The sequence below is a fragment of the Pelobates fuscus genome, chromosome 1 (genome assembly GCF_036172605.1).
Source record: "Pelobates fuscus isolate aPelFus1 chromosome 1, aPelFus1.pri, whole genome shotgun sequence".
Classification (NCBI taxonomy): Eukaryota; Metazoa; Chordata; class Amphibia; order Anura; family Pelobatidae; genus Pelobates; species Pelobates fuscus.
The window spans coordinates 107437181-107459946 of record NC_086317.1 but is presented as its reverse complement, the minus strand read 5'-3'; the positions used below and the strand labels follow the sequence as shown (position 1 = coordinate 107459946).

Here is a 22766-nt window from a genome sequence, read left to right as displayed (position 1 = left end):
ATGACAACTGTCATCTTCTTGTAAATATGAGGCCATTTTAAAGGAGGATCCGTGGCACTTTCACTACATAAATAGACACGGATCCTTATTTATTTTAGATTTAATGTTGTTGCGGTTCCTCACCTGGGCAAAGAGAACAGTTTTCCCCCTGATATGTAGAGCTTAACCCTAAGCCTTGTCTTAATTGCAACAATCAAACAAAAATTCACATTATTAGCCTCCCCAATTTTATGTGTAGAACTAACACAAACTAGACTACAAAACACAATCCTTTAGATGAAGTCCAGTAAACGATAGCAGACCTATTCTCCACACACTTGAAGACAAAATCTAGAGGGAATTCATGCATTCCATGCTTCTTAAGAAGCGCTAAGTACACATTTCTAGCATTGGAGTGCATCAAGTGTAGCAAAGCTTTCAACATCCTTGGTTAATGTATCATTTACTACATCTCTTATTTCTAGGAGTTTAACTATAAGATCCACGAAAAGCATTCAGAAATTATCTTTGCAATTTCTGCTCTTCTTTCAAGCTGTAGATTTCTAAAATTTGAACATGAGCCATTCGCTGACCTGGTCTACATTCCACGGATGTCACGGTGACCGCGTATAGCACGGACCGCGTCTAACTGCTAAAAAACACCAAAGCCAGACGAGGTGGCCGAGTGGTTAAGGCGATGGACTGCTAATCCATTGTGCTCTGCACGCATGGGTTTCTAATCCCATCTTCGTTGACTTTTCTTCAAAGCTTTCTTGTAGAACTTTGCCAATTCATTTTGCCTTGTGTGGATCACCTTATCGAATGACAACTGTCATCTTCTTGTAAATATCAGTCCATTTTAAAGGAGGATCCGTGGAACATTCACTATATAAATAAGCACGGATCCTTATTTATTTTAGATTTAATGCTGTAGCGGTTCCTCACCTGGGCAAAGAGAACTATATCATTTACTACATCTCTAAATTTCTAGGAGTTTAACTATCAGATCCACGAAAAGCATTCAGAAATGATCTTTGCAATTTCTACGTATCTCACGGTTTCTTGTAGAACTTTGCCAACTCATTTGCCCATGTGTGGATCACCTTATCGAATGACAACTGTCATCTTCTTGTAAATATGAGGCCATTTTAAAGGAGGATCCGTGGCACTTTCACTACATAAATAGACATGGATCCTTATTTATTTTAGATTTAATGTTGTTGCGGTTCCTCACCTGGGCAAAGAGAACAGTTTTCCCCCTGATATGTAGAGCTTAACCCTAAGCCTTGTCTTAATTGCAACAATCAAACAAAAATTCACATTATTAGCCTCACCAATTTTATGTGTAGAACTAACACAAACTAGACTACAAAACACAATCCTTTAGATGAAGTCCAGATAGCAGACCTATTCTCCACACACTTGAAGACAAAATCTAAAGGGAATTCATGCATTCCATGCTACTTAAGAAGCGCTAAGTACACATTTCTAGCATTGGAGTGCATCAAGTGTAGCAAAGCTTTCAACATCCTTGGTTAATGTATCATTTACTACATCTCTTATTTCTAGGAGTTTAACTATAAGATCCACGAAAAGCATTCAGAAATGATCTTTGCAATTTCTGCTCTTCTTTCAAGCTGTAGATTTCTAAAATTTGAACATGAGCCATTCGCTGACCTGGTCTATATTCCACGGATGTCACGGTGACCGCGTATAGCACGGACCGCGTCTAACCGCTAAAAAACACCAAAGCCAGACGAGGTGGCCGAGTGGTTAAGGCGATGGACTGCTAATCCATTGTGCTCTGCACGCATGGGTTCGAATCCCATCTTCGTCGACTTTTCTTCAAAGCTTTCTTGTAGAACTTTGCCAATTCATTTTGCCTTGTGTGGATCACCTTATCGAATGACAACTGTCATCTTCTTGTAAATATCAGTCCATTTTAAAGGAGGATCCGTGGAACATTCACTATATAAATAAGCACGGATCCTTATTTATTTTAGATTTAATGCTGTAGCGGTTCCTCACCTGGGCAAAGAGAACTATATCATTTACTACATCTCTAAATTTCTAGGAGTTTAACTATCAGATCCACGAAAAGCATTCAGAAATGATCTTTGCAATTTCTACGTATCTCACGGTTTCTTGTAGAACTTTGCCAACTCATTTGCCCATGTGTGGATCACCTTATCGAATGACAACTGTCATCTTCTTGTAAATATGAGGCCATTTTAAAGGAGGATCCGTGGCACTTTCACTACATAAATAGACACGGATCCTTATTTATTTTAGATTTACTGTTGTTGCGGTTCCTCACCTGGGCAAAGAGAACAGTTTTCCCCCTGATATGTAGAGCTTAACCCTAAGCCTTGTCTTAATTGCAACAATCAAACAAAAATTCACATTATTAGCCTCCCCAATTTTATGTGTAGAACTGACACAAACTAGACTACAAAACACAATCCTTTAGATGAAGTCCAGTAAAAGATATCAGACCTATTCTCCACACACTTGAAGACAAAATCTAGAGGGAATTCATGCATTCCATGCTACTTAAGAAGCGCTAAGTACACATTTCTAGCATTGGAGTGCATCAAGTGTAGCAAAGCTTTCAACATCCTTGGTTAATGTATCATTTACTACATCTCTTATTTCTAGGAGTTTAACTATAAGATCCACGAAAAGCATTCAGAAATGATCTTTGCAATTTCTGCTCTTCTTTCAAGCTGTAGATTTCTAAAATTTGAACATGAGCCATTCGCTGACCTGGTCTACATTCCACGGATGTCACGGTGACCGCGTATAGCACGGACCGCGTCTAACCGCTAAAAAACACCAAAGCCAGACGAGGTGGCCGAGTGGTTAAGGCGATGGACTGCTATTCCATTGTGCTCTGCACGCATGGGTTCGAATCCCATCTTCGTCGACTTTTCTTCAAAGCTTTCTTGTAGAACTTTGCCAATTCATTTTGCCTTGTGTGGATGGATCACCTTATCGAATGACAACTGTCATCTTCTTGTAAATATCAGTCCATTTTAAAGGAGGATCCGTGGAACATTCACTATATAAATAAGCACGGATCCTTATTTATTTTAGATTTAATGCTGTAGTGGTTCCTCACCTGGGCAAAGAGAACTATATCATTTACTACATCTCTAAATTTCTAGGAGTTTAACTATCAGATCCACGAAAAGCATTCAGAAATGATCTTTGCAATTTCTACGTATCTCACGGTTTCTTGTAGAACTTTGCCAACTCATTTGCCCATGTGTGGATCACCTTATCGAATGACAACTGTCATCTTCTTGTAAATATGAGGCCATTTTAAAGGAGGATCCGTGGCACTTTCACTACATAAATAGACACGGATCCTTATTTATTTTAGATTTAATGTTGTTGCGGTTCCTCACCTGGGCAAAGAGAACAGTTTTCCCCCTGATATGTAGAGCTTAACCCTAAGCCTTGTCTTAATTGCAACAATCAAACAAAAATTCACATTATTAGCCTCCCCAATTTTATGTGTAGAACTAACACAAACTAGACTACAAAACACAATCCTTTAGATGAAGTCCAGTAAACGATAGCAGACCTATTCTCCACACACTTGAAGACAAAATCTAGAGGGAATTCATGCATTCCATGCTTCTTAAGAAGCGCTAAGTACACATTTCTAGCATTGGAGTGCATCAAGTGTAGCAAAGCTTTCAACATCCTTGGTTAATGTATCATTTACTACATCTCTTATTTCTAGGAGTTTAACTATAAGATCCACGAAAAGCATTCAGAAATGATCTTTGCAATTTCTGCTCTTCTTTCAAGCTGTAGATTTCTAAAATTTGAACATGAGCCGTTCGCTGACCTGGTCTACATTCCACGGATGTCACGGTGACCGCGTATAGCACGGACCGCGTCTAACTGCTAAAAAACACCAAAGCCAGACGAGGTGGCCGAGTGGTTAAGGCGATGGACTGCTAATCCATTGTGCTCTGCACGCATGGGTTTCTAATCCCATCTTCGTTGACTTTTCTTCAAAGCTTTCTTGTAGAACTTTGCCAATTCATTTTGCCTTGTGTGGATCACCTTATCGAATGACAACTGTCATCTTCTTGTAAATATCAGTCCATTTTAAAGGAGGATCCGTGGAACATTCACTATATAAATAAGCACGGATCCTTATTTATTTTAGATTTAATGCTGTAGCGGTTCCTCACCTGGGCAAAGAGAACTATATCATTTACTACATCTCTAAATTTCTAGGAGTTTAACTATCAGATCCACGAAAAGCATTCAGAAATGATCTTTGCAATTTCTACGTATCTCACGGTTTCTTGTAGAACTTTGCCAACTCATTTGCCCATGTGTGGATCACCTTATCGAATGACAACTGTCATCTTCTTGTAAATATGAGGCCATTTTAAAGGAGGATCCGTGGCACTTTCACTACATAAATAGACATGGATCCTTATTTATTTTAGATTTAATGTTGTTGCGGTTCCTCACCTGGGCAAAGAGAACAGTTTTCCCCCTGATATGTAGAGCTTAACCCTAAGCCTTGTCTTAATTGCAACAATCAAACAAAAATTCACATTATTAGCCTCACCAATTTTATGTGTAGAACTAACACAAACTAGACTACAAAACACAATCCTTTAGATGAAGTCCAGATAGCAGACCTATTCTCCACACACTTGAAGACAAAATCTAAAGGGAATTCATGCATTCCATGCTACTTAAGAAGCGCTAAGTACACATTTCTAGCATTGGAGTGCATCAAGTGTAGCAAAGCTTTCAACATCCTTGGTTAATGTATCATTTACTACATCTCTTATTTCTAGGAGTTTAACTATAAGATCCACGAAAAGCATTCAGAAATGATCTTTGCAATTTCTGCTCTTCTTTCAAGCTGTAGATTTCTAAAATTTGAACATGAGCCATTCGCTGACCTGGTCTACATTCCACGGATGTCACGGTGACCGCGTATAGCACGGACCGCGTCTAACCGCTAAAAAACACCAAAGCCAGACGAGGTGGCCGAGTGGTTAAGGCGATGGACTGCTAATCCATTGTGCTCTGCACGCATGGGTTCGAATCCCATCTTCGTCGACTTTTCTTCAAAGCTTTCTTGTAGAACTTTGCCAATTCATTTTGCCTTGTGTGGATCACCTTATCGAATGACAACTGTCATCTTCTTGTAAATATCAGTCCATTTTAAAGGAGGATCCGTGGAACATTCACTATATAAATAAGCACGGATCCTTATTTATTTTAGATTTAATGCTGTAGCGGTTCCTCACCTGGGCAAAGAGAACTATATCATTTACTACATCTCTAAATTTCTAGGAGTTTAACTATCAGATCCACGAAAAGCATTCAGAAATGATCTTTGCAATTTCTACGTATCTCACGGTTTCTTGTAGAACTTTGCCAACTCATTTGCCCATGTGTGGATCACCTTATCGAATGACAACTGTCATCTTCTTGTAAATATGAGGCCATTTTAAAGGAGGATCCGTGGCACTTTCACTACACAAATAGACACGGATCCTTATTTATTTTAGATTTAATGTTGTTGCGGTTCCTCACCTGGGCAAAGAGAACAGTTTTCCCCCTGATATGTAGAGCTTAACCCTAAGCCTTGTCTTAATTGCAACAATCAAACAAAAATTCACATTATTAGCCTCCCCAATTTTATGTGTAGAACTAACACAAACTAGACTACAAAACACAATCCTTTAGATGAAGTCCAGTAAAAGATATCAGACCTATTCTCCACACACTTGAAGACAAAATCTAGAGGGAATTCATGCATTCCATGCTACTTAAGAAGCGCTAAGTACACATTTCTAGCATTGGAGTGCATCAAGTGTAGCAAAGCTTTCAACATCCTTGGTTAATGTATCATTTACTACATCTCTTATTTCTAGGAGTTTAACTATAAGATCCGCGAAAAGCATTCAGAAATGATCTTTGCAATTTCTGCTCTTCTTTCAAGCTGTAGATTTCTAAAATTTGAACATGAGCCATTCGCTGACCTGGTCTACATTCCACGGATGTCACGGTGACCGCGTATAGCACGGACCGCGTCTAACCGCTAAAAAATACCAAAGCCAGACGAGGTGGCCGAGTGGTTAAGGCGATGGACTGCTAATCCATTGTGCTCTGCACGCATGGGTTCGAATCCCATCTTCGTCGACTTTTCTTCAAAGCTTTCTTGTAGAACTTTGCCAATTCATTTTGCCTTGTGTGGATCACCTTATCGAATGACAACTGTCATCTTCTTGTAAATATCAGTCCATTTTAAAGGAGGATCCGTGGAACATTCACTATATAAATAAGCACGGATCCTTATTTATTTTAGATTTAATGCTGTAGCGGTTCCTCACCTGGGCAAAGAGAACTATATCATTTACTACATCTCTAAATTTCTAGGAGTTTAAATATTAGATCCATGAAAAGCATTCAGAAATGATCTTTGCAATTTCTACGTATCTCATGGTTTCTTGTAGAACTTTGCCAACTCATTTGCCCATGTGTGGATCACCTTATCAAATGACAACTGTCATCTTCTTGTAAATATGAGGCCATTTTAAAGGAGGATCCGTGGCACTTTCACTACATAAATAGACACGGATCCTTATTTATTTTAGATTTAATGTTGTTGCGGTTCCTCACCTGGGCAAAGAGAACAGTTTTCCCCCTGATATGTAGAGCTTAACCCTAAGCCTTGTCTTAATTGCAACAATCAAACAAAAATTCACATTATTAGCCTCCCCAATTTTATGTGTAGAACTAACACAAACTAGACTACAAAACACAATCCTTTAGATGAAGTCCAGTAAACTATAGCAGACCTATTCTCCACACACTTGAAGACAAAATCTAAAGGGAATTCATGCATTCCATGCTACTTAAGAAGCGCTAAGTACACATTTCTAGCATTGGAGTGCATCAAGTGTAGCAAAGCTTTCAACATCCTTGGTTAATGTATCATTTACTACATCTCTTATTTCTAGGAGTTTAACTATAAGATCCACGAAAAGCATTCAGAAATGATCTTTGCAATTTCTGCTCTTCTTTCAAGCTGTAGATTTCTAAAATGTGAACATGAGCCATTCGCTGACCTGGTCTACATTCCACGGATGTCACGGTGACCGCGTATAGCACGGACCGCGTCTAACCGCTAAAAAACACCAAAGCCAGACGAGGTGGCCGAGTGGTTAAGGCGATGGACTGCTAATCCATTGTGCTCTGCACGCATGGGTTCGAATCCCATCTTCGTCGACTTTTCTTCAAAGCTTTCTTGTAGAACTTTGCCAATTCATTTTGCCTTGTGTGGATCACCTTATCGAATGACAACTGTCATCTTCTTGTAAATATCAGTCCATTTTAAAGGAGGATCCGTGGAACATTCACTATATAAATAAGCACGGATCCTTATTTATTTTAGATTTAATGCTGTAGCGGTTCCTCACCTGGGCAAAGAGAACTATATCATTTACTACATCTCTAAATTTCTAGGAGTTTAACTATCAGATCCACGAAAAGCATTCAGAAATGATCTTTGCAATTTCTACGTATCTCACGGTTTCTTGTAGAACTTTGCCAACTCATTTGCCCATGTGTGGATCACCTTATCGAATGACAACTGTCATCTTCTTGTAAATATGAGGCCATTTTAAAGGAGGATCCGTGGCACTTTCACTACACAAATAGACACGGATCCTTATTTATTTTAGATTTAATGTTGTTGCGGTTCCTCACCTGGGCAAAGAGAACAGTTTTCGCCCTGATATGTAATGCTTAACCCTAAGCCTTGTCTTAATTGCAACAATCAAACAAAAATTCACATTATTAGCCTCCCCAATTTTATGTGTAGAACTAACACAAACTAGACTACAAAACACAATCCTTTAGATGAAGTCCAGTAAAAGATATCAGACCTATTCTCCACACACTTGAAGACAAAATCTAGAGGGAATTCATGCATTCCATGCTACTTAAGAAGCGCTAAGTACACATTTCTAGCATTGGAGTGCATCAAGTGTAGCAAAGCTTTCAACATCCTTGGTTAATGTATCATTTACTACATCTCTTATTTCTAGGAGTTTAACTATAAGATCCGCGAAAAGCATTCAGAAATGATCTTTGCAATTTCTACGTATCTCACGGTTTCTTGTAGAACTTTGCCAACTCATTTGCCCATGTGTGGATCACCTTATCGAATGACAACTGTCATCTTCTTGTAAATATGAGGCCATTTTAAAGGAGGATCCGTGGCACTTTCACTACACAAATAGACACGGATCCTTATTTATTTTAGATTTAATGTTGTTGCGGTTCCTCACCTGGGCAAAGAGAACAGTTTTCGCCCTGATATGTAATGCTTAACCCTAAGCCTTGTCTTAATTGCAACAATCAAACAAAAATTCACATTATTAGCCTCCCCAATTTTATGTGTAGAACTAACACAAACTAGACTACAAAACACAATCCTTTAGATGAAGTCCAGTAAAAGATATCAGACCTATTCTCCACACACTTGAAGACAAAATCTAGAGGGAATTCATGCATTCCATGCTACTTAAGAAGCGCTAAGTACACATTTCTAGCATTGGAGTGCATCAAGTGTAGCAAAGCTTTCAACATCCTTGGTTAATGTATCATTTACTACATCTCTTATTTCTAGGAGTTTAACTATAAGATCCGCGAAAAGCATTCAGAAATGATCTTTGCAATTTCTGCTCTTCTTTAAAGCTGTAGATTTCTAAAATTTGAACATGAGCCATTCGCTGACCTGGTCTACATTCCACGGATGTCACGGTGACCGCGTATAGCACGGACCGCGTCTAACCGCTAAAAAACACCAAAGCCAGACGAGGTGGCCGAGTGGTTAAGGCGATGGACTGCTAATCCATTGTGCTCTGCACGCATGGGTTCGAATCCCATCTTCGTCGACTTTTCTTCAAAGCTTTCTTGTAGAACTTTGCCAATTCATTTTGCCTTGTGTGGATCACATTATCGAATGACAACTGTCATCTTCTTGTAAATATCAGTCCATTTTAAAGGAGGATCCGTGGAACTTTCACTACATAAATAGACACGGATCCTTATTTATTTTAGATTTAATGTTGTTGCGGTTCCTCACCTGGGCAAAGAGAACAGTTTTCCCCCTGATATGTAGAGCTTAACCCTAAGCCTTGTCTTAATTGCAACAATCAAACAAAAATTCACATTATTAGCCTCCCCAATTTTATGTGTAGAACTAACACAAACTAGACTACAAAACACAATCCTTTAGATGAAGTCCAGTAAACGATAGCAGACCTATTCTCCACACACTTGAAGACAAAATCTAAAGGGAATTCATGCATTCCATGCTACTTAAGAAGCTCTAAGTACACATTTCTAGCATTGGAGTGCATCAAGTGTAGCAAAGCTTTCAACATCCTTGGTTAATGTATCATTTACTACATCTCTTATTTCTAGGAGTTTAACTATAAGATCCACGAAAAGCATTCAGAAATGATCTTTGCAATTTCTGCTCTTCTTTCAAGCTGTAGATTTCTAAAATTTGAACATGAGCCATTCGCTGACCTGGTCTACATTCCACGGATGTCACGGTGACCGCGTATAGCACGGACCGCGTCTAACCGCTAAAAAACACCAAAGCCAGATGAGGTGGCCGAGTGGTTAAGGCGATGGACTGCTAATCCATTGTGCTCTGCACGCATGGGTTCGAATCCCATCTTTGTTGACTTTTCTTCAAAGCTTTCTAGTAGAACTTTGCCAATTCTTTTTGCCTTGTGTGGATCACCTTATCGAATGACAACTGTCATCTTCTTGTAAATATCAGTCCATTTTAAAGGAGGATCCGTGGAACATTCACTATATAAATAAGCACGGATCCTTATTTATTTTAGATTTAATGCTGTAGCGGTTCCTCACCTGGGCAAAGAGAACTATATCATTTACTACATCTCTAAATTTCTAGGAGTTTAACTATCAGATCCACGAAAAGCATTCAGAAATGATCTTTGCAATTTCTACGTATCTCACGGTTTCTTGTAGAACTTTGCCAACTCATTTGCCCATGTGTGGATCACCTTATCGAATGACAACTGTCATCTTCTTGTAAATATGAGGCCATTTTAAAGGAGGATCCGTGGCACTTTCACTACACAAATAGACACGGATCCTTATTTATTTTAGATTTAATGTTGTTGCGGTTCCTCACCTGGGCAAAGAGAACAGTTTTCCCCCTGATATGTAGAGCTTAACCCTAAGCCTTGTCTTAATTGCAACAATCAAACAAAAATTCACATTATTAGCCTCCCCAATTTTATGTGTAGAACTAACACAAACTAGACTACAAAACACAATCCTTTAGATGAAGTCCAGTAAAAGATATCAGACCTATTCTCCACACACTTGAAGACAAAATCTAGAGGGAATTCATGCATTCCATGCTACTTAAGAAGCGCTAAGTACACCTTTCTAGCATTGGAGTGCATCAAGTGTAGCAAAGCTTTCAACATCCTTGGTTAATGTATCATTTACTACATCTCTTATTTCTAGGAGTTTAACTATAAGATCCGCGAAAAGCATTCAGAAATGATCTTTGCAATTTCTGCTCTTCTTTCAAGCTGTAGATTTCTAAAATTTGAACATGAGCCATTCGCTGACCTGGTCTACATTCCACGGATGTCACGGTGACCGCGTATAGCACGGACCGCGTCTAACCGCTAAAAAATACCAAAGCCAGACGAGGTGGCCGAGTGGTTAAGGCGATGGACTGCTAATCCATTGTGCTCTGCACGCATGGGTTCGAATCCCATCTTCGTCGACTTTTCTTCAAAGCTTTCTTGTAGAACTTTGCCAATTCATTTTGCCTTGTGTGGATCACCTTATCGAATGACAACTGTCATCTTCTTGTAAATATCAGTCCATTTTAAAGGAGGATCCGTGGAACATTCACTATATAAATAAGCACGGATCCTTATTTATTTTAGATTTAATGCTGTAGCGGTTCCTCACCTGGGCAAAGAGAACTATATCATTTACTACATCTCTAAATTTCTAGGAGTTTAAATATTAGATCCATGAAAAGCATTCAGAAATGATCTTTGCAATTTCTACGTATCTCATGGTTTCTTGTAGAACTTTGCCAACTCATTTGCCCATGTGTGGATCACCTTATCAAATGACAACTGTCATCTTCTTGTAAATATGAGGCCATTTTAAAGGAGGATCCGTGGCACTTTCACTACATAAATAGACACGGATCCTTATTTATTTTAGATTTAATGTTGTTGCGGTTCCTCACCTGGGCAAAGAGAACAGTTTTCCCCCTGATATGTAGAGCTTAACCCTAAGCCTTGTCTTAATTGCAACAATCAAACAAAAATTCACATTATTAGCCTCCCCAATTTTATGTGTAGAACTAACACAAACTAGACTACAAAACACAATCCTTTAGATGAAGTCCAGTAAACGATAGCAGACCTATTCTCCACACACTTGAAGACAAAATCTAAAGGGAATTCATGCATTCCATGCTACTTAAGAAGCGCTAAGTACACATTTCTAGCATTGGAGTGCATCAAGTGTAGCAAAGCTTTCAACATCCTTGGTTAATGTATCATTTACTACATCTCTTATTTCTAGGAGTTTAACTATAAGATCCACGAAAAGCATTCAGAAATGATCTTTGCAATTTCTGCTCTTCTTTCAAGCTGTAGATTTCTAAAATTTGAACATGAGCCATTCGCTGACCTGGTCTACATTCCACGGATGTCACGGTGACCGCGTATAGCACGGACCGCGTCTAACCGCTAAAAAACACCAAAGCCAGACGAGGTGGCCGAGTGGTTAAGGCGATGGACTGCTAATCCTTTGTGCTCTGCACGCATGGGTTCGAATCCCATCTTCGTCGACTTTTCTTCAAAGCTTTCTTGTAGAACTTTGCCAATTCATTTTGCCTTGTGTGGATCACCTTATCGAATGACAACTGTCATCTTCTTGTAAATATCAGTCCATTTTAAAGGAGGATCCGTGGAACATTCACTATATAAATAAGCACGGATCCTTATTTATTTTAGATTTAATGCTGTAGCGGTTCCTCACCTGGGCAAAGAGAACTATATCATTTACTACATCTCTAAATTTCTAGGAGTTTAACTATCAGATCCACGAAAAGCATTCAGAAATGATCTTTGCAATTTCTGCTCTTCTTTCAAGCTGTAGATTTCTAAAATTTGAACATGAGCCATTCGCTGACCTGGTCTACATTCCACGGATGTCACGGTGACCGCGTATAGCACGGACCGCGTCTAACCGCTAAAAAACACCAAAGCCAGACGAGGTGGCCGAGTGGTTAAGGCGATGGACTGCTAATCCATTGTGCTCTGCACGCATGGGTTCGAATCCCATCTTCGTCGACTTTTCTTCAAAGCTTTCTTGTAGAACTTTGCCAATTAATTTTGCCTTGTGTGGATCACCTTATCGAATGACAACTGTCATCTTCTTGTAAATATCAGTCCATTTTAAAGGAGGATCCGTGGAACATTCACTATATAAATAAGCACGGATCCTTATTTATTTTAGATTTAATGCTGTAGCGGTTCCTCACCTGGGCAAAGAGAACTATATCATTTACTACATCTCTAAATTTCTAGGAGTTTAACTATCAGATCCACGAAAAGCATTCAGAAATGATCTTTGCAATTTCTACGTATCTCACGGTTTCTTGTAGAACTTTGCCAACTCATTTGCCCATGTGTGGATCACCTTATCGAATGACAACTGTCATCTTCTTGTAAATATGAGGCCATTTTAAAGGAGGATCCGTGGCACTTTCACTACATAAATAGACACGGATCCTTATTTATTTTAGATTTAATGTTGTTGCGGTTCCTCACCTGGGCAAAGAGAACAGTTTTCCCCCTGATATGTAGAGCTTAACCCTAAGCCTTGTCTTAATTGCAACAATCAAACAAAAATTCACATTATTAGCCTCCCCAATTTTATGTGTAGAACTAACACAAACTAGACTACAAAACACAATCCTTTAGATGAAGTCCAGTAAACGATAGCAGACCTATTCTCCACACACTTGAAGACAAAATCTAGAGGGAATTCATGCATTCCATGCTTCTTAAGAAGCGCTAAGTACACATTTCTAGCATTGGAGTGCATCAAGTGTAGCAAAGCTTTCAACATCCTTGGTTAATGTATCATTTACTACATCTCTTATTTCTAGGAGTTTAACTATAAGATCCACGAAAAGCATTCAGAAATGATCTTTGCAATTTCTGCTCTTCTTTCAAGCTGTAGATTTCTAAAATTTGAACATGAGCCATTCGCTGACCTGGTCTACATTCCACGGATGTCACGGTGACCGCGTATAGCACGGACCGCGTCTAACTGCTAAAAATCACCAAAGCCAGACGAGGTGGCCGAGTGGTTAAGGCGATGCACTGCTAATCCATTGTGCTCTGCACGCATGGGTTCGAATCCCATCTTCGTCGACTTTTCTTCAAAGCTTTCTTGTAGAACTTTGCCAATTCATTTTGCCTTGTGTGGATCACCTTATCGAATGACAACTGTCATCTTCTTGTAAATATCAGTCCATTTTAAAGGAGGATCCGTGGAACATTCACTATATAAATAAGCACGGATCCTTATTTATTTTAGATTTAATGCTGTAGCGGTTCCTCACCTGGGCAAAGAGAACTATATCATTTACTACATCTCTAAATTTCTAGGAGTTTAACTATCAGATCCACGAAAAGCATTCAGAAATGATCTTTGCAATTTCTACGTATCTCACGGTTTCTTGTAGAACTTTGCCAACTCATTTGCCCATGTGTGGATCACCTTATCGAATGACAACTGTCATCTTCTTGTAAATATGAGGCCATTTTAAAGGAGGATCCGTGGCACTTTCACTACATAAATAGACACGGATCCTTATTTATTTTAGATTTAATGTTGTTGCGGTTCCTCACCTGGGCAAAGAGAACAGTTTTCCCCCTGATATGTAGAGCTTAACCCTAAGCCTTGTCTTAATTGCAACAATCAAACAAAAATTCACATTATTAGCCTCACCAATTTTATGTGTAGAACTAACACAAACTAGACTACAAAACACAATCCTTTAGATGAAGTCCAGATAGCAGACCTATTCTCCACACACTTGAAGACAAAATCTAGAGGGAATTCATGCATTCCATGCTTCTTAAGAAGCGCTAAGTACACATTTCTAGCATTGGAGTGCATCAAGTGTAGCAAAGCTTTCAACATCCTTGGTTAATGTATCATTTACTACATCTCTTATTTCTAGGAGTTTAACTATAAGATCCACGAAAAGCATTCAGAAATGATCTTTGCAATTTCTGCTCTTCTTTCAAGCTGTAGATTTCTAAAATTTGAACATGAGCCATTCGCTGACCTGGTCTACATTCCACGGATGTCACGGTGACCGCGTATAGCACGGACCGCGTCTAACTGCTAAAAAACACCAAAGCCAGACGAGGTGGCCGAGTGGTTAAGGCGATGGACTGCTAATCCATTGTGCTCTGCACGCATGGGTTCGAATCCCATCTTCGTCGACTTTTCTTCAAAGCTTTCTTGTAGAACTTTGCCAATTCATTTTGCCTTGTGTGGATCACCTTATCGAATGACAACTGTCATCTTCTTGTAAATATCAGTCCATTTTAAAGGAGGATCCGTGGAACATTCACTATATAAATAAGCACGGATCCTTATTTATTTTAGATTTAATGCTGTAGCGGTTCCTCACCTGGGCAAAGAGAACTATATCATTTACTACATCTCTAAATTTCTAGGAGTTTAACTATCAGATCCACGAAAAGCATTCAGAAATGATCTTTGCAATTTCTACGTATCTCACGGTTTCTTGTAGAACTTTGCCAACTCATTTGCCCATGTGTGGATCACCTTATCGAATGACAACTGTCATCTTCTTGTAAATATGAGGCCATTTTAAAGGAGGTTCCGTGGCACTTTCACTACATAAATAGACACGGATCCTTATTTATTTTAGATTTAATGTTGTTGCGGTTCCTCACCTGGGCAAAGAGAACAGTTTTCCCCCTGATATGTAGAGCTTAACCCTAAGCCTTGTCTTAATTGCAACAATCAAACAAAAATTCACATTATTAGCCTCACCAATTTTATGTGTAGAACTAACACAAACTAGACTACAAAACACAATCCTTTAGATGAAGTCCAGATAGCAGACCTATTCTCCACACACTTGAAGACAAAATCTAAAGGGAATTCATGCATTCCATGCTACTTAAGAAGCGCTAAGTACACATTTCTAGCATTGGAGTGCATCAAGTGTAGCAAAGCTTTCAACATCCTTGGTTAATGTATCATTTACTACATCTCTTATTTCTAGGAGTTTAACTATAAGATCCACGAAAAGCATTCAGAAATGATCTTTGCAATTTCTGCTCTTCTTTCAAGCTGTAGATTTCTAAAATTTGAACATGAGCCATTCGCTGACCTGGTCTACATTCCACGGATGTCACGGTGACCGCGTATAGCACGGACCGCGTCTAACCGCTAAAAAACACCAAAGCCAGACGAGGTGGCCGAGTGGTTAAGGCGATGGACTGCTAATCCATTGTGCTCTGCACGCATGGGTTCGAATCCCATCTTCGTCGACTTTTCTTCAAAGCTTTCTTGTAGAACTTTGCCAATTCATTTTGCCTTGTGTGGATCACCTTATCGAATGACAACTGTCATCTTCTTGTAAATATCAGTCCATTTTAAAGGAGGATCCGTGGAACATTCCCTATATAAATAAGCACGGATCCTTATTTATTTTAGATTTAATGCTGTAGCGGTTCCTCACCTGGGCAAAGAGAACTATATCATTTACTACATCTCTAAATTTCTAGGAGTTTAACTATCAGATCCACGAAAAGCATTCAGAAATGATCTTTGCAATTTCTACGTATCTCACGGTTTCTTGTAGAACTTTGCCAACTCATTTGCCCATGTGTGGATCACCTTATCGAATGACAACTGTGATCTTCTTGTAAATATGAGGCCATTTTAAAGGAGGATCCGTGGCACTTTCACTACACAAATAGACACGGATCCTTATTTATTTTAGATTTAATGTTGTTGCGGTTCCTCACCTGGGCAAAGAGAACAGTTTTCCCCCTGATATGTAGAGCTTAACCCTAAGCCTTGTCTTAATTGCAACAATCAAACAAAAATTCACATTATTAGCCTCCCCAATTTTATGTGTAGAACTAACACAAACTAGACTACAAAACACAATCCTTTAGATGAAGTCCAGTAAAAGATATCAGACCTATTCTCCACACACTTGAAGACAAAATCTAAAGGGAATTCATGCATTCCATGCTACTTAAGAAGCGCTAAGTACACATTTCTAGCATTGGAGTGCATCAAGTGTAGCAAAGCTTTCAACATCCTTGGTTAATGTATCATTTACTACATCTCTTATTTCTAGGAGTTTAACTATAAGATCCGCGAAAAGCATTCAGAAATGATCTTTGCAATTTCTGCTCTTCTTTCAAGCTGTAGATTTCTAAAATTTGAACATGAGCCATTCGCTGACCTGGTCTACATTCCACGGATGTCACGGTGACCGCGTATAGCACGGACCGCGTCTAACCGCTAAAAAATACCAAAGCCAGACGAGGTGGCCGAGTGGTTAAGGCGATGGACTGCTAATCCATTGTGCTCTGCACGCATGGGTTCGAATCCCATCTTCGTCGACTTTTCTTCAAAGCTTTCTTGTAGAACTTTGCCAATTCATTTTGCCTTGTGTGGATCACCTTATCGAATGACAACTGTCATCTTCTTGTAAATATCAGTCCATTTTAAAGGAGGATCCGTGGAACATTCACTATATAAATAAGCACGGATCCTTATTTATTTTAGATTTAATGCTGTAGCGGTTCCTCACCTGGGCAAAGAGAACTATATCATTTACTACATCTCTAAATTTCTAGGAGTTTAAATATTAGATCCATGAAAAGCATTCAGAAATGATCTTTGCAATTTCTACGTATCTCATGGTTTCTTGTAGAACTTTGCCAACTCATTTGCCCATGTGTGGATCACCTTATCAAATGACAACTGTCATCTTCTTGTAAATATGAGGCCATTTTAAAGGAGGATCCGTGGCACTTTCACTACATAAATAGACACGGATCCTTATTTATTTTAGATTTAATGTTGTTGCGGTTCCTCACCTGGGCAAAGAGAACAGTTTTCCCCCTGATATGTAGAGCTTAACCCTAAGCCTTGTCTTAATTGCAACAATCAAACAAAAATTCACATTATTAGCCTCCCCAATTTTATGTGTAGAACTAACACAAACTAGACTACAAAACACAATCCTTTAGATGAAGTCCAGTAAACGATAGCAGACCTATTCTCCACACACTTGAAGACAAAATCTAAAGGGAATTCATGCATTCCATGCTACTTAAGAAGCGCTAAGTACACATTTCTAGCATTGGAGTGCATCAAGTGTAGCAAAGCTTTCAACATCCTTGGTTAATGTATCATTTACTACATCTCTTATTTCTAGGAGTTTAACTATAAGATCCACGAAAAGCATTCAGAAATGATCTTTGCAATTTCTGCTCTTCTTTCAAGCTGTAGATTTCTAAAATTTGAACATGAGCCATTCGCTGACCTGGTCTACATTCCACGGATGTCACGGTGACCGCGTATAGCACGGACCGCGTCTAACCACTAAAAAACACCAAAGCCAGACGAGGTGGCCGAGTGGTTAAGGCGATGGACTGCTAATCCATTGTGCTCTGCACGCATGGGTTCGAATCCCATCTTCGTCGACTTTTCTTCAAAGCTTTCTTGTAGAACTTTGCCAATTCATTTTGCCTTGTGTGGATCACCTTATCGAATGACAACTGTCATCTTCTTGTAAATATCAGTCCATTTTAAAGGAGGATCCGTGGAACATTCACTATATAAATAGGCACGGATCCTTATTTATTTTAGATTTAATGCTGTAGCGGTTCCTCACCTGGGCAAAGAGAACTATATCATTTACTACATCTCTAAATTTCTAGGAGTTTAACTATCAGATCCACGAAAAGCATTCAGAAATGATCTTTGCAATTTCTACGTATCTCACGGTTTCTTGTAGAACTTTGCCAACTCATTTGCCCATGTGTGGATCACCTTATCGAATGACAACTGTCATCTTCTTGTAAATATGAGGCCATTTTAAAGGAGGATCCGTGGCACTTTCACTACACAAATAGACACGGATCCTTATTTATTTTAGATTTAATGTTGTTGCGGTTCCTCACCTGGGCAAAGAGAACAGTTTTCGCCCTGATATGTAATGCTTAACCCTAAGCCTTGTCTTAATTGCAACAATCAAACAAAAATTCACATTATTAGCCTCCCCAATTTTATGTGTAGAACTAACACAAACTAGACTACAAAACACAATCCTTTAGATGAAGTCCAGTAAAAGATATCAGACCTATTCTCCACACACTTGAAGACAAAATCTAGAGGGAATTCATGCATTCCATGCTACTTAAGAAGCGCTAAGTACACATTTCTAGCATTGGAGTGCATCAAGTGTAGCAAAGCTTTCAACATCCTTGGTTAATGTATCATTTACTACATCTCTTATTTCTAGGAGTTTAACTATAAGATCCGCGAAAAGCATTCAGAAATGATCTTTGCAATTTCTGCTCTTCTTTCAAGCTGTAGATTTCTAAAATTTGAACATGAGCCATTCGCTGACCTGGTCTACATTCCACGGATGTCACGGTGACCGCGTATAGCACGGACCGCGTCTAACCGCTAAAAAACACCAAAGCCAGACGAGGTGGCCGAGTGGTTAAGGCGATGGACTGCTAATCCATTGTGCTCTGCACGCATGGGTTCGAATCCCATCTTCGTCGACTTTTCTTCAAAGCTTTCTTGTAGAACTTTGCCAATTCATTTTGCCTTGTGTGGATCACCTTATCGAATGTCAACTGTCATCTTCTTGTAAATATGAGGCCATTTTAAAGGAGGATCCGTGGCACTTTCACTACATAAATAGACACGGATCCTTATTTATTTTAGATTTAATGTTGTTGCGGTTCCTCACCTGGGCAAAGAGAACAGTTTTCCCCCTGATATGTAGAGCTTAACCCTAAGCCTTGTCTTAATTGCAACAATCAAACAAAAATTCACATTATTAGCCTCCCCAATTTTATGTGTAGAACTAACACAAACTAGACTACAAAACACAATCCTTTAGATGAAGTCCAGTAAACGATAGCAGACCTATTCTCCACACACTTGAAGACAAAATCTAAAGGGAATTCATGCATTCCATGCTACTTAAGAAGCGCTAAGTACACATTTCTAGCATTGGAGTGCATCAAGTGTAGCAAAGCTTTCAACATCCTTGGTTAATGTATCATTTACTACATCTCTTATTTCTAGGAGTTTAACTATAAGATCCACGAAAAGCATTCAGAAATGATCTTTGCAATTTCTGCTCTTCTTTCAAGCTGTAGATTTCTAAAATTTGAACATGAGCCATTCGCTGACCTGGTCTACATTCCACGGATGTCACGGTGACCGCGTATAGCACGGACCGCGTCTAACCGCTAAAAAACACCAAAGCCAGACGAGGTGGCCGAGTGGTTAAGGCGATGGACTGCTAATCCTTTGTGCTCTGCACGCATGGGTTCGAATCCCATCTTCGTCGACTTTTCTTCAAAGCTTTCTTGTAGAACTTTGCCAATTCATTTTGAATTGTGTGGATCACCTTATCGAATGACAACTGTCATCTTCTTGTAAATATCAGTCCATTTTAAAGGAGGATCCGTGGAACATTCACTATATAAATAAGCACGGATCCTTATTTATTTTAGATTTAATGCTGTAGCGGTTCCTCACCTGGGCAAAGAGAACTATATCATTTACTACATCTCTAAATTTCTAGGAGTTTAACTATCAGATCCACGAAAAGCATTCAGAAATGATCTTTGCAATTTCTGCTCTTCTTTCAAGCTGTAGATTTCTAAAATTTGAACATGAGCCATTCGCTGACCTGGTCTACATTCCACGGATGTCACGGTGACCGCGTATAGCACGGACCGCGTCTAACCGCTAAAAAACACCAAAGCCAGACGAGGTGGCCGAGTGGTTAAGGCGATGGACTGCTAATCCATTGTGCTCTGCACGCATGGGTTCGAATCCCATCTTCGTCGACTTTTCTTCAAAGCTTTCTTGTAGAACTTTGCCAATTCATTTTGCCTTGTGTGGATCACCTTATCGAATGACAACTGTCATCTTCTTGTAAATATCAGTCCATTTTAAAGGAGGATCCGTGGAACATTCACTATATAAATAAGCACGGATCCTTATTTATTTTAGATTTAATGCTGTAGCGGTTCCTCACCTGGGCAAAGAGAACTATATCATTTACTACATCTCTAAATTTCTAGGAGTTTAACTATCAGATCCACGAAAAGCATTCAGAAATGATCTTTGCAATTTCTACGTATCTCACGGTTTCTTGTAGAACTTTGCCAACTCATTTGCCCATGTGTGGATCACCTTATCGAATGACAACTGTCATCTTCTTGTAAATATGAGGCCATTTTAAAGGAGGATCCGTGGCACTTTCACTACATAAATAGACACGGATCCTTATTTATTTTAGATTTAATGTTGTTGCGGTTCCTCACCTGGGCAAAGAGAACAGTTTTCCCCCTGATATGTAGAGCTTAACCCTAAGCCTTGTCTTAATTGCAACAATCAAACAAAAATTCACATTATTAGCCTCCCCAATTTTATGTGTAGAACTAACACAAACTAGACTACAAAACACAATCCTTTAGATGAAGTCCAGTAAACGATAGCAGACCTATTCTCCACACACTTGAAGACAAAATCTAGAGGGAATTCATGCATTCCATGCTTCTTAAGAAGCGCTAAGTACACATTTCTAGCATTGGAGTGCATCAAGTGTAGCAAAGCTTTCAACATCCTTGGTTAATGTATCATTTACTACATCTCTTATTTCTAGGAGTTTAACTATAAGATCCACGAAAAGCATTCAGAAATGATCTTTGTAATTTCTGCTCTTCTTTCAAGCTGTAGATTTCTAAAATTTGAACATGAGCCATTCGCTGACCTGGTCTACATTCCACGGATGTCACGGTGACCGCGTATAGCACGGACCGCGTCTAACTGCTAAAAAACACCAAAGCCAGACGAGGTGGCCGAGTGGTTAAGGCGATGGACTGCTAATCCATTGTGCTCTGCACGCATGGGTTCGAATCCCATCTTTGTCGACTTTTCTTCAAAGCTTTCTTGTAGAACTTTGCCAATTCATTTTGCCTTGTGTGGATCACCTTATCGAATGACAACTGTCATCTTCTTGTAAATATCAGTCCATTTTAAAGGAGGATCCGTGGAACATTCACTATATAAATAAGCACGGATCCTTATTTATTTTAGATTTAATGCTGTAGCGGTTCCTCACCTGGGCAAAGAGAACTATATCATTTACTACATCTCTAAATTTCTAGGAGTTTAACTATCAGATCCACGAAAAGCATTCAGAAATGATCTTTGCAATTTCTACGTATCTCACGGTTTCTTGTAGAACTTTGCCAACTCATTTGCCCATGTGTGGATCACCTTATCGAATGACAACTGTCATCTTCTTGTAAATATGAGGCCATTTTAAAGGAGGATCCGTGGCACTTTCACTACATAAATAGACACGGATCCTTATTTATTTTAGATTTAATGTTGTTGCGGTTCCTCACCTGGGCAAAGAGAACAGTTTTCCCCCTGATATGTAGAGCTTAACCCTAAGCCTTGTCTTAATTGCAACAATCAAACAAAAATTCACATTATTAGCCTCACCAATTTTATGTGTAGAACTAACACAAACTAGACTACAAAACACAATCCTTTAGATGAAGACCAGATAGCAGACCTATTCTCCACACACTTGAAGACAAAATCTAAAGGGAATTCATGCATTCCATGCTACTTAAGAAGCGCTAAGTACACATTTCTAGCATTGGAGTGCATCAAGTGTAGCAAAGCTTTCAACATCCTTGGTTAATGTATCATTTACTACATCTCTTATTTCTAGGAGTTTAACTATAAGATCCACGAAAAGCATTCAGAAATGATCTTTGCAATTTCTGCTCTTCTTTCAAGCTGTAGATTTCTAAAATTTGAACATGAGCCATTCGCTGACCTGGTCTACATTCCACGGATGTCACGGTGACCGCGTATAGCACGGACCGCGTCTAACCGCTAAAAAACACCAAAGCCAGACGAGGTGGCCGAGTGGTTAAGGCGATGGACTGCTAATCCATTGTGCTCTGCACGCATGGGTTCGAATCCCATCTTCGTCGACTTTTCTTCAAAGCTTTCTTGTAGAACTTTGCCAATTCATTTTGCCTTGTGTGGATCACCTTATCGAATGACAACTGTCATCTTCTTGTAAATATCAGTCCATTTTAAAGGAGGATCCGTGGAACATTCCCTATATAAATAAGCACGGATCCTTATTTATTTTAGATTTAATGCTGTAGCGGTTCCTCACCTGGGCAAAGAGAACTATATCATTTACTACATCTCTAAATTTCTAGGAGTTTAACTATCAGATCCACGAAAAGCATTCAGAAATGATCTTTGCAATTTCTACGTATCTCACGGTTTCTTGTAGAACTTTGCCAACTCATTTGCCCATGTGTGGATCACCT

General features: G+C 39.2%; 16 non-coding genes across 16 annotated transcripts; all 16 read left to right on the top strand.

Annotated features, from left to right (window-relative positions):
• Positions 1–1734: 1734 nt before the first annotated feature.
• On the top strand, positions 1735–1816 carry TRNAS-GCU (transfer RNA serine (anticodon GCU)). Its single transcript has one exon. It is a non-coding gene; the product is annotated as a tRNA-Ser (tRNA).
• A 1007-nt stretch (positions 1817–2823) lies between these two features.
• On the top strand, positions 2824–2905 carry TRNAS-GCU (transfer RNA serine (anticodon GCU)). Its single transcript has one exon. It is a non-coding gene; the product is annotated as a tRNA-Ser (tRNA).
• A 2095-nt stretch (positions 2906–5000) lies between these two features.
• Positions 5001–5082, top strand: TRNAS-GCU (transfer RNA serine (anticodon GCU)). The gene has a single exon. It is a non-coding gene; the product is annotated as a tRNA-Ser (tRNA).
• Positions 5083–6089: 1007 nt separating this feature from the next.
• Positions 6090–6171, top strand: TRNAS-GCU (transfer RNA serine (anticodon GCU)). Its single transcript has one exon. It is a non-coding gene; the product is annotated as a tRNA-Ser (tRNA).
• A 1007-nt stretch (positions 6172–7178) lies between these two features.
• Positions 7179–7260, top strand: TRNAS-GCU (transfer RNA serine (anticodon GCU)). Its single transcript has one exon. It is a non-coding gene; the product is annotated as a tRNA-Ser (tRNA).
• Positions 7261–8851: 1591 nt separating this feature from the next.
• On the top strand, positions 8852–8933 carry TRNAS-GCU (transfer RNA serine (anticodon GCU)). Its single transcript has one exon. It is a non-coding gene; the product is annotated as a tRNA-Ser (tRNA).
• Positions 8934–10740: 1807 nt separating this feature from the next.
• On the top strand, positions 10741–10822 carry TRNAS-GCU (transfer RNA serine (anticodon GCU)). The gene has a single exon. It is a non-coding gene; the product is annotated as a tRNA-Ser (tRNA).
• A 1512-nt stretch (positions 10823–12334) lies between these two features.
• On the top strand, positions 12335–12416 carry TRNAS-GCU (transfer RNA serine (anticodon GCU)). The gene has a single exon. It is a non-coding gene; the product is annotated as a tRNA-Ser (tRNA).
• A 2090-nt stretch (positions 12417–14506) lies between these two features.
• TRNAS-GCU (transfer RNA serine (anticodon GCU)) lies at positions 14507–14588 on the top strand. The gene has a single exon. It is a non-coding gene; the product is annotated as a tRNA-Ser (tRNA).
• A 1001-nt stretch (positions 14589–15589) lies between these two features.
• On the top strand, positions 15590–15671 carry TRNAS-GCU (transfer RNA serine (anticodon GCU)). The gene has a single exon. It is a non-coding gene; the product is annotated as a tRNA-Ser (tRNA).
• Positions 15672–16678: 1007 nt separating this feature from the next.
• On the top strand, positions 16679–16760 carry TRNAS-GCU (transfer RNA serine (anticodon GCU)). Its single transcript has one exon. It is a non-coding gene; the product is annotated as a tRNA-Ser (tRNA).
• A 1007-nt stretch (positions 16761–17767) lies between these two features.
• On the top strand, positions 17768–17849 carry TRNAS-GCU (transfer RNA serine (anticodon GCU)). The gene has a single exon. It is a non-coding gene; the product is annotated as a tRNA-Ser (tRNA).
• Positions 17850–18856: 1007 nt separating this feature from the next.
• On the top strand, positions 18857–18938 carry TRNAS-GCU (transfer RNA serine (anticodon GCU)). The gene has a single exon. It is a non-coding gene; the product is annotated as a tRNA-Ser (tRNA).
• Positions 18939–20161: 1223 nt separating this feature from the next.
• Positions 20162–20243, top strand: TRNAS-GCU (transfer RNA serine (anticodon GCU)). The gene has a single exon. It is a non-coding gene; the product is annotated as a tRNA-Ser (tRNA).
• A 1007-nt stretch (positions 20244–21250) lies between these two features.
• Positions 21251–21332, top strand: TRNAS-GCU (transfer RNA serine (anticodon GCU)). The gene has a single exon. It is a non-coding gene; the product is annotated as a tRNA-Ser (tRNA).
• A 1001-nt stretch (positions 21333–22333) lies between these two features.
• TRNAS-GCU (transfer RNA serine (anticodon GCU)) lies at positions 22334–22415 on the top strand. Its single transcript has one exon. It is a non-coding gene; the product is annotated as a tRNA-Ser (tRNA).
• The last annotated feature ends 351 nt before the right edge of the window (positions 22416–22766 follow it).